Source organism: Pleurodeles waltl, chromosome 11 (genome assembly GCF_031143425.1).
Source record: "Pleurodeles waltl isolate 20211129_DDA chromosome 11, aPleWal1.hap1.20221129, whole genome shotgun sequence".
Lineage (NCBI taxonomy): Eukaryota > Metazoa > Chordata > Amphibia > Caudata > Salamandridae > Pleurodeles > Pleurodeles waltl.
Window position 1 is genome coordinate 630,963,465 of NC_090450.1, and position 12,751 is coordinate 630,976,215.

The following is a 12,751-nucleotide window of genomic DNA, read 5'->3' on the forward strand; positions in this document are numbered from 1 at the left end:
ACCGCCATGCGGGGAAAGAATCGACGCAACTCCGATCCTTGGCTGAAACATCGACGCGCCACCGGCTTTGTGGCTGAAATTCGATGCTCGCCTGTAGCGCGAGTGAAAGATCGATGCACGTGGCTGGAGAAACGACGCGCAGCATTGCTGATGGAGGCTGGTGAGATCACTACCCGCGCTGCGTGGTTTACGGATCATCTTGCAGCAGGATTTCTGACTAAACATCGCTGGGCATGTAAAAACGATGCAAGGCCTGCTCGGACCCGAGAGTGTGGTTCCAATTGACGCATCGCTCTCCTGCGGAGAGAAGAAATGACAGACACCGACTCGACTGAAGGAGAAACTACGCGTGGTCTCGCTCGTGGGTAATAGGGACGCATCGCAAGCCCTTTTTGACGCACACTCGCCCGTGAGGGGTTCTTTTTGACACACCCAGGTACGTTTCCACGCTAACAGCGTTGTGTTTAAAATTACATGAAGACTCTTTTTAGTTTTTAATTGATAACTTGACTTGTGTATTGTGAATTTTTGTCATGTTGGTCTTGTTTTGTTTAGGTAAGTATTTTCTATTTTTCTAAACCTGTGTTGTGTCATTTTGTAGTGTTTTTATTGAGTTACTGTGTGTGTTGGTACAAATACTTTACACCTAGCACTCTGAAATTAAGCCTGCCTGCTCGTGCCAAGCTACCAAAGGGGTAAGCGGGGGTTAGCTGAGGGTGATCCTCTTTCACCCTGACTAGAGTGAGGGTCCTTGCTTGGACAGGGGGTAACTTGACTGCCAACCAAAGACCCAATTTCTAACAGTTACCTTTATTCCAATTTGGTCTCTTTAGACACTTCCTCTATCTTTCTTCATGTTTGTGCACTATACACGTGGCATGTATCATAAAATATTCAGTAACCCTGGCTGCTCTCTGCTCTCATGCTTATTCACTGCTAGAATCTTGTGTCACTCCTGGAGTTCTTCATCATCTCCTGAAATTCTGCATCAGATCCTGGTATCTTGCACTATCGCACGGAATCCTGCTCCTGGAATCTTGCTTCATCGGCCTGCTCCACCTGGGTCTGACTATAGTAACACCAATCAGGGATTTTTGAGAGCCGGTTTCCACTACTATTCCGTTCTTTGCATTTTCTTATTGTTTTTTTTTTTTGTGCCATTGATGTTTTCTTCTGAACTGTAACCATCCATGGAGGTAGCAGTCGTCGTTGCAAGAATCCAACTGGAAGGTTATACAGTGGCTACAGAGTGGGGTATCCCATACCTCTGGCAACACAACACAGAAGCATAAAGAAGACACAAAAATAATGTGGCTTCAAAGAAGGGTAGGGTGCAAAATATTGCACTTTATCTACGAATCAGGATGGTGATAATGTGGTGAATTGCTTGATTGTGTTTCTCAGAAGACAGCAACACCAAGAGCTTCTCTTCCAGAACCTATCCATCCAGTCACACACCTGCTGATCACTGTGCATTGTAGCATACCAGCTGATACACCGTCTTCATTACAAGCAGCACACATCACATCAACCCATTTATCTGGATTGGCACCTTACCTTCTCTGCAAAGACACCAGGCAGTCCACAGGCGTTCCTTCTAACCTAATGATGAATATCCTAAGTGTGTGCCCAAAAATCAACAATTGTGGACTCAGGCTAAACTGGCTACAATTCCTGGATGCTGGAGAGATGAGCAGACAATCCTCAATCAACTCTCAGGGACTCTGATTGATCAGAATTACCGGTGCCCAAGAAAATACATCTCAAATTCTGAATTAATATTTTACATTGTTAGACCTGGTAGCCTTAGGGTGGTCTTCCCCCATACATTTTGCCTGCTTACCTCCAATTTTGCTGACTTGGTTTTTGTTGGTCTTAGGATTTTGTGCACTTTTTGCACTGGTCACTAGTGCTAAAGTGCTTGTGCTCTATCCCTAAATCATGGTTTGGTTGGTATATACCCAATTAACATATTTAGGGGCTCATTATGAGTCAAACCAGGAGGGGTGAGCCTGCCATCATACTGGCGGCCTCACCCCGTCATATTATGACGTTTCTGCCAATCAGCTTGGCCAAAACTGTGCCACGGCATTGGCCTTGGCTCCCTTAAGGGAACGAAGGCCAATGCCCTCGCACAACAGCCCCCTTCGGAATGCGTACTGTCTGCAGAGCAGATGGTGGGCTTTCCAAGGATGCTGGCAGAGGGGCCCCTGCACTGCCCATGCCATGTGCATGGGCAGTGCAGCCCCCCCCCCCTGTTGCCTCCAGCACTGGCTTTCCAACAGCCCTCATGGAAAGGCTGGTGGAAAGTGATCTCATGATTAGCACAGCGATGCTGCCATGGGCACTGCCGTAGCTGACCATGACTCTGACCACCGCATCAGGATCTGTGATTCTGGCGGTGGCGGCGTTCTGAATGCCAGGGTTGTAATCTGGCAGTCAGACCACCAGGAGTGCAGCAGTCTGACTGCCATTGAAAGTTTGGTGGTCTTAAGACAGCCAAGCTCATAATGAGACCTTTAGATTACTTATAAGTTCCTTGTAAAGTCCACTACATGTGCCCAGGGCTTGTACATTAAATGCTACTAGTGGGCCTGCAGCACTGATTCTGCCACCCACATAAGTAGCCCTTCAAACATGTCTTAGGCTTGCCATTGCAGAGCCTGTATGTGCAGTTTAAACTGCCAGATCGACTTGGCAGTTTCAACCCCTTGCCAAGCCTTTTTCCCCCCCTTTTGTTATATGTAAGTCCTCCCTAAGATAGACCCTAGGTAGCCCATGGGACACAATGCTGTGTAATTAAACAGCAGAAACATTTACTTTTAGGTTTTACATGCCCTGGTAGTGAAAACTCCTTTTCAATACTGTGAAGCCCACTCCCTCTTTGAGGATAATATTGGGAACTCCTTATTACCCTTAAAAGGTTGTAATTCTTAATTCAAAGGAGGTAGACCTGTCATGTTCCTCTTTATTGGTGAAGCCAGACTTATTGTTACAATTTTAAAAATGCCACTTTTAGAAAGTTGCTATTTCCAATTTCTTAGTCCTGTGTGCCTACAGCCTGCTTCTGGTCACTTGTACAGGGTGGGTGAGAGCTGGGGTATGATTTGATGGGCCCTGAAGAGCCATCCTGACAGGATGGGAGGGAGGAGCTGGCCACAGCCTCACACTTACTCCTGAATAGGCTGTGTCCTGACCAAACACAAAGGGATGCCTACCCCACCTGTAGTGAGTCTGGAGCCAGGGCAGGAAGGGAGGACCTATGTACACTTCAAAGACTTCTTTGAAGTCCCCCCCCCCTTCAAAGGCACCACTGGGTGTAGGAACTGGTCCTCACACGCTACCACTTTAGCAGACTTCAGGGCCTGTGAATACCCTTCCAGGAAGAAGGGCTGCTGTGCTGCTACAAGGACTGCCATTCTGCTAGGCTGCTGCTCTGGATGAACCGCCACCTTGCTATGCTGACCTGCTGCCCTCCTTACCCCAGTGAGAAGGACTGAACCTGCAACTCTCCAACCCAAAACCCAGAGTGACTCCAAGGACCAGCTGACTGGTCTCCTGATCTAAAGTCTGTGGGACATAAAAGATTTCCAACCAACAAAACTCTGCAACTGGAATCTTCCAGCTGTGAGCCTGACCTATCAAATGGTGCCCAGGCCCTTCAAGGTAGATCTTCAGGTGCTGCTCAAACAGAACAATGGCATCTACACAATTGCATGAACAGAACCGGTGCATCTTTGCTGCTGCATTGAAACAAACGGTGTATTGCTTTCGGAACCAGTACTGCTGTATTTTTCTCCTTTGCAAGGTCCCTGCACCTGGTCGATGACAGCTTTTACAACAACATCTAAACTCCACATCACAGCCACTGAGCTAATTGGAATCAATACATTGCCTCAACATCGGTGCAGCTGGTACCCACACCCAAATACCATCGCAGCTCAGAACCGAAGCATCACCATTGCTGCATGGGGAACTTCGACGCATCTCCTCGACTGTATGGGGAAAATCGGCACATTGCCCCAGCGTTGTGTCTCGGAACCATCGCAACACTCCCGCACGACAATTTAAGGTGCTTTGGTTCAGCAGGCCCAACAGGGTCTCTATAGCTGGCCTGCACTTCATTACAGTCGGTCTGAACTTTTAACTTTGTTCCAGTCCAGGGCAACCACATAGCCCCGGTAGGTGTTTTTTGCTTCTAAGGTCTCTTCTACAGTTTATTCTTTAAAAATTAATAACTAAAGTTCTATTTATTGGATCTTTGTTGTTTTGGTCTTCTTTTATTTATTAAATTAGGCTCTATTTTCTAACCAGATGTGGTATCTTTTTTGTGGTGTTTTCAATGTTTTACTGTTTGAGATGTTGCACAAATACTTTACACATTGCCTCTTAAGTTAAACCTGACTGCTCTGTGCCAAGTTGCCAGGGGGTTAGCACAGGTTAACCTAGGGTATGATTGGGACTTATCCTGACTAGGATTGTGGTTCCGGCTTAATCAGGTTACATACTTCTCTCAACCAGATACCCCATTCATAGGCAATACAAAAAAATGTACAGGCATCTTTCAACGTACCTACTAACGCATCACCTGCCCAAATCCAGTTAGAGTTTGGGCTCCCAAAGCAGTTAATCGCCAGAAAATGTGCTCACCTTCAGGCTTGGCACAAAGGGAAGCCTTCACCTAATAAAACCTTAAACAAAAATATGTGGCTAGGAGCTGTACGGAATGATGATGCTCTTGCCAGGGTACATTTAGAATCTTTCCAAACCAGAAACCCTGAATCTGGGTCCACGCCATGGCCGTGCTCCCACGGAGGAAAGAGAGGCGACCTTCAATAAACAGGAAAGGGGATACACTCTCCCTATGTAAAAAAAAACAAGATAAATGAGTCTCCATTGTCTAAAATAGAGGCTTTCCTTGCCAAAAATGCCCTGCCAATAGTAGAAAAAGAGAAGAATTATTTTTTCTTTTGTTAGACCCTCAACCACATTTAGTAGTACCATGCTTCATCATTGGGTCTACTCCTGATCCCTAAAAACCAGGATGATCTCAACCATATTTCATGGAGCGCTTTGGATATTTTCACTTCTATGGGACCTAAAAAGATAGAAATACCTCAAACCAAACTTGATTTCCCTCTACAAACAGTTGTTTGGGTATGGTTAAAACACATCTTAATTGGGAGTAAGTATATTATGGCCCCTAACAACTCATCAACATGTTTCAACCTCTATACTAAGGCCACTTTGGTCCAGAGCTTTCAACAGGATATACACACAATGCCCCGGATACACAATCCTTCCACTCAAAAGCATGCAGCACTATCTTGCATGTAAGATGAGATATTACTGCCTTTAAGTAGCTGTGCACATGTAGTGCCAACGTTATCACAAGAGGGTGTTCCTTCATTTGCATGGGGGGATAGCCACATGCAAATGAGGGAATCCCTTTACCTCTGCGCACGTGTCGTATTATGCACAACATGGGTGCAAAGGCAAAGAAGCTGACAAGAGGCACACTGAAAGAGCATGACAAAAATGTGGTACACTGCCAGTGCGCCCCCTGTTCCAGTAATTTGGAATTGTAATTTTAAAACCTCTTTGTAGGACCTGGCCTTTTTTACAGGGTCATCCCCAAACCTTTTGCCTCCTTCCTCCTATTTTTTCTGACCTGTTGTTGTTGGCTTTTGAACTCTGGGCACTTTACTACTGCTAACCAGTGCTAAAGTGCATATGCTCTATGTGTACATTGTACTGTTGATTGGTTTATCCATGATTGGATATTTGATTTATTTGTAAGACCCCAGTAGAGTGCACTACATGTGCCTAGGGCCTGTAGATTAAATGCTACTAGTGGGCCTGCAGCACTGGTTGTGCCACCCACTTAAGTAGCCCCTTCACCTTGTCTCAGGCCTGCCATTTCAAGGCCTGTGTGTGCAGTTTCACTGCCACTTCGACTTGGCATTTAAAAGTACTTGCCAAGCCTAAAACTCCCCTTTTTCACCCCTAATGTGTGCCCTAGGTAACCCCTAGAGCAGGGTGCTGTGTGGGTAAAAGGCAGGACATGCACCTGTGTAGTTTATATGTCCTGGTAGTGTAAAACTCCTAAATTCATTTTTACACTACTGTGAGGCCTGCTCCCTTCATAGGCTAACATTGGGGCTGCCCTCATACATTGTTGAAGTGGTAGCTGCTGATCTGAAAGGAGTAGGAAGGTCATATTTAGTATGGCCAGAATAGTAATACAAAATCCTGCTGACTGGTGAAGTTGGGTTTAATATTACTATTCTAGAAATGCCACTTTTAGAAAGTGAGCATTTCTCTGCACTTAAATCTTTCTGTGCCTTACAGTCCACATCTGGCTAGGTTTAGTTGACAGCTCCTTGTGCATTCACTCAGACACACCCCAAACACAGGGTACTCAGCCTCACTTGCATACATCTGCATTTTGAATGGGGCTTCCTCGGTTGGGAGGGTGGAGGGCCTGCCCTCACACAAAGGAATGCCACACCCCCTACTGGGACCCTGGCAGACAGGATTGAACTGAAAGGGACCTGGTGCACTTCTAGGCCCCTCTTTGAAGTCTCCCCTACTTCAAAGGCACATTTTAGTATAAAACAGGGCCTCTGCCCTACCACCTCAGACACTTGCTGGAGAAGAAACCTGAACCAGAACCTACATCCTGCCAAGAAGAACTGTCTGGCTGCTCAAAGGACTCACCTGACTGCTTTCCACAAAGGACTGCTGCCTTGCTGTTGGCCTGCTGCCTTGCTGAACTCTTGTCTTGCTGCAGAAGTGCTCTCCAAGGGCTTGGATAGAGCTTGCCTCCTGTTCCCTGAAGTCTCAGGACCAAAAAGACTTCTTTATTTCAACTGGACTCCTTGTGCGCCGAAACATTCGACGCACAGCTTGCTCTGCGGTGAAAAATTCACTGCACACCAATCCGGAAAGACGCCGCTCGACCCCGCAAGGAAAAGATCGACGCAACACCTGCCATGAGGGAGAAAATTCCACGTACAGCCCACCGGAACGATGTGCAGCCGGACAACAAGCCCAGGAATCCACGCACAGACCCCAGGACATCTGGGAATCCCACGAACCACAGAAGAGACCGGCCCGCGCACCGGAAAACGACACACGTCTCCCCACGTGAAAAATAACGATGCAAGTCCGTGTGTGAAGGGGCGGAACCAATGCACACACCATTTTTCCACGCATCTCCTCCTCTGCGGCCCTCTGCGGAGATTTTCCACTCCAAACCAGGTACTTTGTGCTTGAAAGAGACTTTGTTTGCTTTTTAAGTACTTAGGACACTTTATATCACTTTTCAGTGATATCTCTACAAATTCATATTGCATCTTTTATTGTTTTGACCTGCAAATATCCAAATAACTATTATATATTTTTCTAAACACTGTGTGGTGTGTTTTTGTAGTGCTATATTGTGTTATTGTATGATTTATTGCACAAATACTTTACACATTGCCTTCTAAGTTAATCCTGACTGCTCAGTGCCAAGCTACCAGAGGGTGGGCACAGGATAATTTGGATTGTGTGTGACTTACCCTGACTAGAGTGAGGGTCCTTGCTTGAACAGGGGGTAACCTGACTGCCAACCAAAGACCCCATTTCTAACACTCTTTAATTGTAAAGTCAAATTTTAAGTTGCTTGTCTGAAAAAATGCCAGTTTTAGAAAGATGGCATTTTTCTGACTAAACCAAATGTGCCTTTCTGCCAGTGTTTGGGATCTCATGACTGCGAATAGCTCTCCTGTGATGTGTTAATATATGCCTTCCAGCTTGGCAGCAAAGGGGCCCTGGGAGTTGGTCAGGGTATGCCTTACCTGAGCAGGATGTCCTGGGGGGTTTGTACTCAGCCCTTCCTAAGCTTCAAAGGTTAGCCTAAGGACTATGCTCACCTGCTACCTGGCTTCTAAGGGAAGCCTGCCCTTCCACTTACAAATGCAGCTTGCACATAGATCTGCCTGCCAATAACCCCCTAGACAATTGAAACCAGACCCCGGAAAGGGGGAAGGTTAGGCAAAGGAGGCATCGTCCAACCACAGACTGAAACTGGATAGAGTAATAGCACCTTCAGAACCTTTCATCACAACACTTTTGGACCTGCAGAATATTCAGAAGTAGGACTACCCTGCTATCTGATGAAGAAAGGCTGGTCCTGCTGGCTTTGACCTTACACACCAAGAAGTGACTCCGAGGGTCAGCGACTGACCTCCTATTTGAGCTACAGGGAGGAAATCAGAAGCTTTCCCTGGAACTGCCTAGCTGACTAGCACCAACTAAACATACCTGAGGCTTGCTGCTGGCCTCAGCTGGAATGAGTCTGTAGCACTGTGATGATTACTGTGACAATGTAATACATTCTGGTGCTGAGCTGTGAGTAGGAACATTCATAGAATGTTGATATTTGAAGTGTGGGACAGTTATTGTATGAACTGCAGATGCTTTGGATGTTCTCTGGCTGTGTTGCTCCACAACTGTGTAGCCTCTACTAATAAATCAGTACTTATTTTCAACCCGTGGTTAGAGTACTTACTAAAGGATTTTTGGCAACGAGCTGGTTACACACACGGACCTACATGTGGTTTGTATGAGGAGTTATTTCCTATTTTATACATGAAGATGTATGTGGTACATACGGGGGAGCTAAGCACAGAATAGTATTGCCCTGGATTCACTTACTTTTCTGATTTGTCAGCTTAAAGAGACTATCATAATCAGATTGCTCGCCAGCATTTGGCAGCGACTGCAATATTAATAAATGAGCCTGCAGTGGATGCGGAGCAGTGAAGGAGTAACGTGGAGCGGGGAAGGAACCAGTATTTTGCCATTACTTGCATATTTTTGGCAATGCTACCTTTTGTGAAAAACCGGTGCGGATTTGCGGTGAGGAATCCGCTACGCCACGTCTTCACATTCAATGTCAGATGTACAGACATTTTACTATTCTGACCAATCCTGCCTGTTTGTGACGTTGTCTTTGTACATCATCCAAGGATTGAGGCGTTTCTGGTTTGAGGCACCACATCATCGAGTTTTAAGTGCAGATCTATGCTGCCTGACTCTGTCTGTTTGTGACGCCTTTCTGTATGCCGTCCTTTGAGTGAGGTGTTCCTGTTCGACGCTGCCTGACTTGGGTGCGTCACAGTGTGCCGGTCATCTGCTGAGTTCCGTCAGTCACAGTGCGGATCACGGTATTTCACACACATAATCAAGGATATCCATTTTTGTTAATAACAACGTGTTCTGTTTCTATATGGTTGACGGTGCTTGATTCTGCTTTGACCGAGTGGATCACGGTGATTCGCACACCATACTATTTTTACTTAAATACTATGTTTGTTGTCTCACAGCATGATTCGCACACCTTACTTCGCACATCATACTATATTTATTTATACACTGTTTTTTTTTATTCACAGCACAGGTTAACAGTGATTCGCACACCTTACTATATTATCTAATAGAAAAATGATTCAAACAGCACTTGTATATTATTAATAGTTGTTTTAACATTTAGCATGTGTAATATTCAAGGGGTTTCAACACCACCAGTATTTTTAGATACGTCAGGTGACTCTCCTGTTAAGTGGGATACATAGTTTGATGCATTTGAAATGTATTTCGGCACTATGGGAGCCTTAAGATTTAGTGCAGAAAGAAAAACATATATTCTTCTTCATTCTTTAGAGTTTAAAGTTAGATCTTCCTACAAACAAGTGATATACCTGTACAAGAGGTTGATAATGCTTTAGATGAAGATGAAACAGTTGTTTTGAAATTGAAAAATAGGTTTGACAAGCAACCCAGTCTTATAATCATGAGACATCATTTTTTAAAAGAAAACAAAATGAAGGAGAGGATGTGGAGGCATATAATTTAGTACTACGTAGACTTGCTTCCGTTTGTAGATTTGAAAATGTAATCGACCAACTTATTAGGTATCAGTTTGTGGGTCAATGTAGAGACAAACAAATTGGGAAAACATTATTAGCCATGAGTAATCCAACTCTTGAAGAGACCACCAAGGTAGCTAAAATCATTAAGATTTCACAAGTCTCCTTAAAGGAGCTTGATGATAACCCAATTGAAATGCTGAAAGTAGCTGCAATCAGCATACCTGTACAGAAGGGCAAGATCAAACAAGAGCTTTAACTCGGGGTTCAACAATACAAATATATGCTTTTGTAGTGGTAACACTCCACATGCAAAAGGGAGAAAGTGTCCAGCAATTAATGTTTCTTGTAACTATTGTAAAAAAAATTGACATGTTGGTAAAGTGTGTTTAAAAAAAAGGGCACAAAAGAAATTGACAGTTTGTGTTGTGGAATCTGAGAACAAATCAGAGCCTGAAATTGTTTCTGTGGATGATGATCCGAAACAAGACAATTATTGTAAGGATTGTGTTGACTCTATCGTAGAAATAAAAGTAGGGGACAATGGCCCTCATTTCAACATTGGCGGGCGGCGCAAGTTGAATCCGCCGCGTGGCCGCCAATGTGGCCGCACTCCCGCGGTGGCTATTTGGAGATCCCCACTGGGCCGGCGGGTGGAAACCTAGTTTCTGCCCGCCCGTCCAGCGGGGATCTCGCCCGCAACATGGAAGCCGGCTCCAAATGGAGCCAGCGGTGTTGCGGCGGTGCGACGGGTGCAGTTGCACCCGTCGCGCTTTTCGCTGTCTGCTGTGCAGACAGTGAAAAGCTCCATGGGGCCGTGGCAGGGGGCCCCGCGACTCCCCTTTCCGCCAGCCTTTTCATGGCAGTTCACACCGCCATGAAAAGGCTGGCGGGAGGGGGATTACAACCGCTGGGACCATTGGAAGCACCGATAGCCTGTTGGCGTTGCTTCCGTCAAACTACCCTGGCGGTCTTTGACCGCCAGGGTTGTAATGAGGGCGAGTGTTCTTAAATTACTAGTTGATTCTGGTTCTAGAATCACCATGATCACTCAATCTTTATTCAATGAAACATGGGGTGATAGGTCCATGATGCCACCTGCTCATCCTCCTGTCTCATAGGAAGGTCGTAGAATTGAACTTTTGGGTTAAATTGAGGATGGTTTAGAATTCAAAGGTAGAAGGATCAGAGGTAAAATATATGTTGCTGAGAAAAGGATTTTACATCCTGGGGTGGTTTCACCAAGGTTTATTTGGAATTGTATTGAAACCTGGCGCAAAAGAACAGGTTCTAGTTGTGGATTGTGAGGGGGGAAGTTGAAAATGGAAGGACAGGTTTCCTTCTGTGTTCACAAATTGTTTAGGTAAAATTTGTGGGTTCAAAATCAAAGAAGGGGCTGTCCCCACCAAACACAAACTCATAAGTGTTCCATTCAGTATTAGGGAAGTCTTAGAAAAGGAACTTATCAAGTTGCGTGAAAATGGCATTATTGAGCCCATTGAGTCCTCATATAGGAACTTTTCAAAATCGACGCATGCCTTTCGGCTTGGCATCAGTCTTTCAAAGAGTCATGTATAATTTGCTTAAAGAGATTGAGAGTGTACTTGTATTTCAGGATGATATTCTGGTCCATGCTGACAATGAAGATGCTCATGAAGCAATTTAAAAGCCTTTTTCAAAAACCAGGAGTGGTACTGAAGACAGAAAAGTGTAAGTTTGGGTGCACAGACTTTAAGTACTTGGGACACGTGATTTCAGTGGAAGGAATCAAACCGAGTCCAGGTTTTTTTTTTTATATACATTTTACACTAACTTTTCTTCTTCATTTGCAACTGAGCTCCTAAGCCCTCCACAGACAAAGTAAGCATCAGTATTCAAAGCAGCATATCAATCAATGTCAGTACATAGCATGTCTTGGATGCAGGCAATAATATAAACAGCACTTGCAGGGCCAGAGTCCTACCCCATCTTCCCATTCAGCAAGGAGCATCATTCCACTCATAAATTGCTCAGTTGTGGCACACCGTTGATGTGAGTCGTCCATGGTCTATCTGGAATCGGCTCAAAGAGAATCCCCCTTGCCTCCACCCCTTGTGCCCACCCCCCCCACAGAGGGAGCCTATACATCTTTCCATGCCTCTGTGATATCCCTCTTGGCAAGCACCAGGACTAACCACAAAAGGGTTTTTTGATATCTTGTGCCTTCTAGCCCTTGGGTAATGTGTAAAAGGATCAATTTGGGATCTCTTGGAATACCCCCACCCAAGACCACCTCCTGCTTCCCAAGGACACCCTTCCAAAAACAGGCAAGAGCAGAGCAGTACCAGAACGTATGTGTCAGGTTCCCTGGTGTGTCCCCGCAACGCAAACAGGTGCTGTTAGTCAAATAGCCCAATCAATGTAGTCACACCCTGGTATAATAAGTGTAGTGGAGCAAATTTAACTGAATGTGCCCGAACTGGGAAACTATGGCTGTCTCCTTGGGTGCCCCCTATGCCTCCCTCCAGTCATCATCATCCAGGTCCCCAAATCCACCTCCCAGTCCCCATACACCTTCTCCATAGCATTGGGCATATTCCTGAGGAGCATTTTGTACATCAGGGATAATTTATGTTCAGTCATGTTTGTCAATAGCAGCTTGGCCTCCAGAGGCAAAAACTCCGGTATCTCAAGGGGTGCCCAAAGTGTGGGAATTAATACATGGCTGTAGGTATCTAAAAAACTGTGTGAGGTGTAGTGCAAATACCCTCTGTAAATCGGTGAAGAATTTCAATGTTCAATTATCTAGTATGTCCCCTAAGTTTGAAATCCCTACAAAATCCCAAGCAACAAAA